This window comes from Phacochoerus africanus, chromosome X (assembly GCF_016906955.1).
Source record: "Phacochoerus africanus isolate WHEZ1 chromosome X, ROS_Pafr_v1, whole genome shotgun sequence".
NCBI lineage: Eukaryota > Metazoa > Chordata > Mammalia > Artiodactyla > Suidae > Phacochoerus > Phacochoerus africanus.
In genome coordinates this window covers 97618977-97625154 of record NC_062560.1, presented here as the reverse complement: position 1 = coordinate 97625154, position 6178 = coordinate 97618977, and the positions used below count along the sequence as shown (strand labels likewise).

The window sequence follows — 6178 nt, the reverse complement described above, 5'->3', positions numbered from 1 at the left end:
ACGAATTCTCAGTCTGTGAATGGCCTTTTCACTTTGTTATCCTTTGCATCACAAAAGTTTTTTAACTTTGATGAAGGTCAATTTATCTAATTACTTTTGACACTTATAAATAAATTCTTCTAAGAATTAACAACAAATTAGCTCCTACATTTAGATTAGTGATTCATTTTGAGTTAATTTTTGTGGAAGGGGTTTAGCTTTCTCCTTTTGCCTGTGAATATTCAGTTGTGCCAGTGCCAATTGTTGAAAAGACTATTATTTCCCCATTGAATTTTTGTGGTGCTCTTGTCAAACATCAGTTGCCCATAAATGCAAATGTTTATTTCTGGGTTCTCAATTCTATGCCATTGATCTATATGTCTACATGTGTGTCAATACTGCATTCTCTTTATTACTGAGTTTTATGTCAAATTTTGAATTTGGGAAGTGAAAGTCCTCCAACTTTGTTCTTTTCCAATATTGGCTTGGCTATTTCAGATCCCTTTTTTGGAATTAGTTTGTCAATTTCTGTGAAAAAAAGCCAGCAAGGATTTTGGGGGGGATTGTGTTGAAGCTGTGTTTTGATTTTGGGAGTACTGCAACCTTAACAATACTAAGTATACTAATCAATAAAAAGGAATATCATTCCACTTAATTTTCCTTCAGCAATATTCTGTAGTTTTCAGAGTATTAATTTTGCACTTCATTAAATTTAGACCTAAGTATTTTGTATTTTTTGATGCTGTTATAAATAGAATTATTTTCTTAACTTCTTTTTTAGATTTTTCATTTCAAGTATATAGAAATACAATTGTTATGTGTGTGTGTGTGTGTGTGTGTGTGTGTGTGTGTGTGTGTTTTTAAGGGCCACACCCACAGCATACGGAAGACGGAAGTTCCCAAGCTAGGGGTCAAATTGGAGCTGTAGATGCTGGCCTATACCACAGACATAGCAACGCTGGATGAAAGTCACATCCGTGACCTATGCCACAGCTCATGGCAACGCCAGATCCTTAACCTACCAAGTGAGGCCAGTGATCAAACCCGCATCCTCATGGGTATGTCAGGTTCGTTATCACTGAGCCACAATGGGAACTCCTACAATTACATTTTATATGTTGATCTTGTATTTTATAAACTTGCTTAATTTGTTTATTGGTTCTAACAGTTTTTTAGTGGATTCCTTAGGGTTTTCTATATGTAAGATGGTGTCATCTTCAAATAGAGATAGTTTTATTTCTTCTTTTCCAATTTAGATGCCCATTATTTTATTTTTTTGCTTAATTGCTTGGCTAGGTTACCTCTTCTTTGTATACGTATGCTCACAGGTTTTGTTGTGGAGCACCAAAGGAAATGGGGAATGTGAAACTGCTTTACTAAATGTAGAACCTACTGAGACAGATGTGTTTACCATTATAACTACTTAATAAATTTGTGTCACTGGACATTTGGATGAACAACAGAGGTCACAGCAAGTCCAGATCAAATGTCTTAGTAATGACTTTCAATGACCCTCCTGGCTCCTGACCTCTCTTTGTTTAGGAAAAGATGGATTTTCCTATCTGTTCAATGGCTGCTTTCTTCACCTCCATATATCAGAGAAACAACTTGGCTTCTGTTTAAATCTGTGAAATCTCCACAGGATTGGTAGAGTGATTAGGTACATTCCAAATGCAGGAATGGAGGGTTCCTAGCACATACAATCCATTTCTCCACTACTTCCTAGAATTTGCCACAGCTCTAGGAAATAAGAGTAAGGTAAAAGACTTATCTGCCAAAGGTAAAGACTTGAATGAGAGATTTCCAGAGGTCCTAGAGTGAGTCTAGGGAGCGACCATATTAAAGAAACAATATATATTTATTGTACTATATAAATGTGTAGAAATCTATAAAACGTACTTTTACCTCTTCTCTTCCTATTCCTTGACTGAAATTTAAATCATAGCAAATAAGAGCTTGAAAACACAAGTATAAAATGGACTTTTTCCTGCAGAAAAAAATTTTAATTTTTTAAAAATGAATTATAGAAAATATTGTCGAACTACCCTGCTCACATATGCACTATGACTTCGAAATGTGATTATAAGGCTAATTGGAATTAAACTGAAATCAAATACAGCTTTTGCTTGATTGATCTCAAACTGATTAGAGGAAGACAGCCAACTTTGTCCATTAAACTTAATCTTTGGTAGCATGAAGATTTAGAAGTCTCATTCAGTCAGCACTTCTTTTTATTTTACCTTCATGACCTATAAAAGGAATATATGCTGAATTTTGAGTCACTTAAGTGAAATATATTGTATAATACATTACATGACCTCAAGGTAATGGAATTCAAAATAAAATTGCAAGGAAAAGGTGAGAATTAAAACAAAGTATGAAAACTTGGCTCACTGAAGTGAATACTGTTTTTCACAATGTCAAAACTTAAGCATTGAAAAGCAAGTAAAAATCAAAGTTAATGCCTGAGGCTATAAGCTATAGTTAATGCTTGCCCAACAAAACTAGGAATCTCAGCCTCCATATATTTATTATAGATTTTAAGAAATAGATCAAAATTATAAAAATGCTGTAAGGTTATAGTGATTTTTATAATTTTCTTTATATCACTACTAAAAAAACACTTATACCTGATCCTAATACTAAAAGAGTAGTTTCTATCAATCAGCAGCAATCAGTATTTCAAAAAATTGTGAAAAAGCCACTTTTGAACATTTCAAAATGGGGTTTTACAAGAGCTTTAATAGGAAAAGTTTACCAACAGACAAAGACCTTCCTTTTCAACATGTTATGCAGGGGAAGAAGAAAAGGTGAGTTCTAAATAGTTCCCCTCAAAAAACACAAAGACTGCTGCCTATTAAAGAGCCATGAAAACTAAACAGTGTATCTCATTTGCCATATAGTAAATATGCCATAAACACACAGAATGAAAATATCAACCACATGGGTAATATTTGTATTTTTTAATTAGCATTTATTTAGCATTTATTATATGATTGCAATTCATTAAATTGTAATTTAGCTAGCATATAACATTTTAATTAATTAATTAATTAACTTATTTTTGCCTGCCCTGCAGCATGTGAAGGTTCCAAAGTCAGGGATGAACCCATGCCACAGGAGTGACCCAAATGCCAGATCCTTAACCCATTAAGCCATCATGGAACTCCAAATATCCTTAATTTAATTAATTAATTTATTTATTTTTGCTTTTTAGGGCTGTACCTGTGGCATATGGAAGTTTCCAGGCTAGAGGCTGATTCAGAGCTGCAGCTGCCAGCGTATGCCATAGCAACAGCAATGTGGGATCCAAGCCATGTCTGCGACCTACCCCACAGCTTATGGCAACACTGGATCCTTAACCCACTGAGTGAGACCAGGAATCAAACCCTCATTCTCATGGATACTAGTCAGGTTCGTTACCATTGAACCATGACAGGAATTCCAAATACCCTTTATTTTAAAATTTACCCTTCATAACAATCCTTTAAGAGTAGGTACTGTTAATATCTTTCATTTTGCAGATGTGAAAACTGAACTTTAGAGTGGTTAAGTGACTTGTTTAATATCTTCTTAAATGGCAAATATAGGATTCAAAGCTAGATCTCCATGACAACAGAGAACAAGTTCCTAAAGACATTACATTCTAGTATTTGTATTCTAGTATTACATGCTTCATACTATTTCTACATGTTAACCATTGAGGGATTCAGAAAATTAAAATGAAAGTCATCTTTGGACTAAGAATACTTTGTAGAAACCCAATCTTATGATCAAGAGTTGCATATATAGATTTTTTTCTTCTCTTGGCTCTGCCAGTATTTTCTAATGTTATAGATATAGCTATAATTTTCCAGAGTTCCGAAATAAATTTGGCATCAGTAAACTGCATATATTTAAAGGGAAAAATCTAATAAGTTTTGACATATGTATATGCCTGTGAAGTCATCACCACAATCAAGATAATAAACAATATAATATTCCCCCCAAATTTCCTTATGCCTTTTTTTAATCCACCACTCCTGCCTTATCTCCTCCCTCTATTCCAGTCCTTAGGCAACTACTGAGCTTTCTTTCTTTTTTTTTTTGACTTTAGGGCCACACCTGTGGCATATGGATGTTCCCAGGCTAGGGGTCAAATTGAAGCTGTAGCTGCTGGCCTATGTCACAGCCACAGCAATGCCAGATCCAAGCTGTGTCTGCAACATACATCACAACTCATGGCAAGGCCAGATCCTTAACCCACTGAGCAAGGCCAGGGATCGTACCCGTGTCCTCATGAATACTAGTCAGGTTTGTTGCTGCTGAGCCCCAACAGGAACTCCCTGATCTTTCTTTTGTTGTGGATTAGTTGGCATTTCCTGGAAGGTGATACAGATGGGATCATACAGTGTATACTCCTTAGAGGAGTGTGTGGTTTCTTCAAAAAGCAATGATTTTGGAGTTCCCTAATGACTCAGCAGGTTAAGGATTTGACATTGTCACTGCTGTGGTGCAGGTTCAATACCTGGCCCAAGAACTTCCCCATACCATGTGTTGATGAACATTTAAATCGTTTCTGGTTTGGGGTATTACAAATAAAAACAGTTTTGACAATTTGGATTTGAGTTCTTATATGTACTTCTTGGATAAATATCTTGAAGTGAACTGACAGGTATGTATTTAACTATTGAAGTAACTGCCAAACTTTTCAAAAGTAAATGAACTATTTTATATTCCTACACATAGTTTAAGAGAGCCTCACTCACTCCTTATCCTCACCAATTTGTATAGTCTATTTTTTGTTTGTTGTTTGTTTTAATCATTCTAATAATAGGGGCACTGTTTTGTTTTGGTATCACATTGTAGATTTAACTTAAATTTTTATTTTGTTAATGATTTTTATTTTTTTCCATTATAGTTGGCTTACAGTGTTCTGTTAATTTCTACTGTACAGCAAAGTGATCCAGTCACACGTAAATATACATTCTTTTTCTCACATTATCCTCTATCATGTTCCATCATAAGTGATTAGATATAGTTCCATGTGCTATACAGCACAATTTCATTGCTTATCCACTTAAATTTTTCAGATTACTAGTGATAGTGAACATTTTTAAAAAATAAAATGTGGAACACTTCATAAATTTGTGTGTCATCCTTGTGCAGGGGCCATGCTAGTCTCTATAATCATACCGATTTTAGTATATGTGCTACTGAAGTGAGCACAATAGTAAACATTTTTAATACATTTATTAGCCATTCACAGATCTTTTTGTGAGGTGAGTACTTACATCTTTCATCCATTTTTTATTGGATTATTTGTCATTTTGCTACTTAGTTGTATGAGTTCTTTATTCTGGATACAAGTTCCCTTTCTATTATTATGTGTGTCAAAATTTTTCTTTCAGTTTGTGGTTTGATTTTTACTTTTCTGAAGGTTGTCTTTTGTCCTTTTAAAAATAAAGTTAATCTTACCTACCTGTTTTCTCCCCTTCATCATCAAAGTTCTTGTTAAAAATAGAAAATTTCTCATTTCCACATCACCTCACATTTATCTCTCAATGAACTTTTTTTTTTGCTTTTTAGGGCTGCACTCGCGGCATATGGAGGTTCCCAGGCTAGGGATCCAATCGGAGCTACAGCTGCCGGCCTTCACAAGAGCCACAGCAATGAGGAATCCGAGCTGTGTCTGCTATCTACACCACAGCTCACAGCAACGCCGGATCCTTAACCCACTGAGTGAGGCCAGGGATGGAACCCGCAACCTCATGGTTCCTAGTCAGATACATTTCCGCTGTGCCATGATGGGAACTCCTTCTTTTTCTTTTCTTTTCTTTTTTCTCTCAATGAACTTTAATTGGTTTACTCCCATGACAATCTGAGATTTCCTACATCTCTTCACAATTTCTAACAACATGGCTATTAAGGATCACATTTTTTTTGTATTATACAATAACACCTTTTATTCTTATTTGACCTCACTTCCATTTTTAATACTGATGATAATGTTTAATGCACTATATTTTTGGTTTAATTCCTACTTCTCAAGCAACTTCTTTTATCTATTGTGTGAGCTTCTTCCTTTGCTCTGTCTTTTATGTTAGGAATCCTGTGTTTGGCCCTCTTCCACATCACACACTATTCTCTACTTCCAGGCCAGACCTCTCTACTGAAATCTAGATCAAAACCAAACATCACTTCTTAGTCTGTTAAATTG

General features: G+C 35.0%; 1 non-coding gene across 1 annotated transcript; it reads right to left on the bottom strand.

Moving 5' to 3' along the window:
- Positions 1 to 5082: 5082 nt before the first annotated feature.
- On the bottom strand, positions 5083 to 5187 carry LOC125118975 (U6 spliceosomal RNA). The gene has a single exon (XR_007132951.1). It is a non-coding gene; the product is annotated as a U6 spliceosomal RNA (small nuclear RNA).
- Between the last annotated feature and the right edge of the window lie 991 nt (positions 5188 to 6178).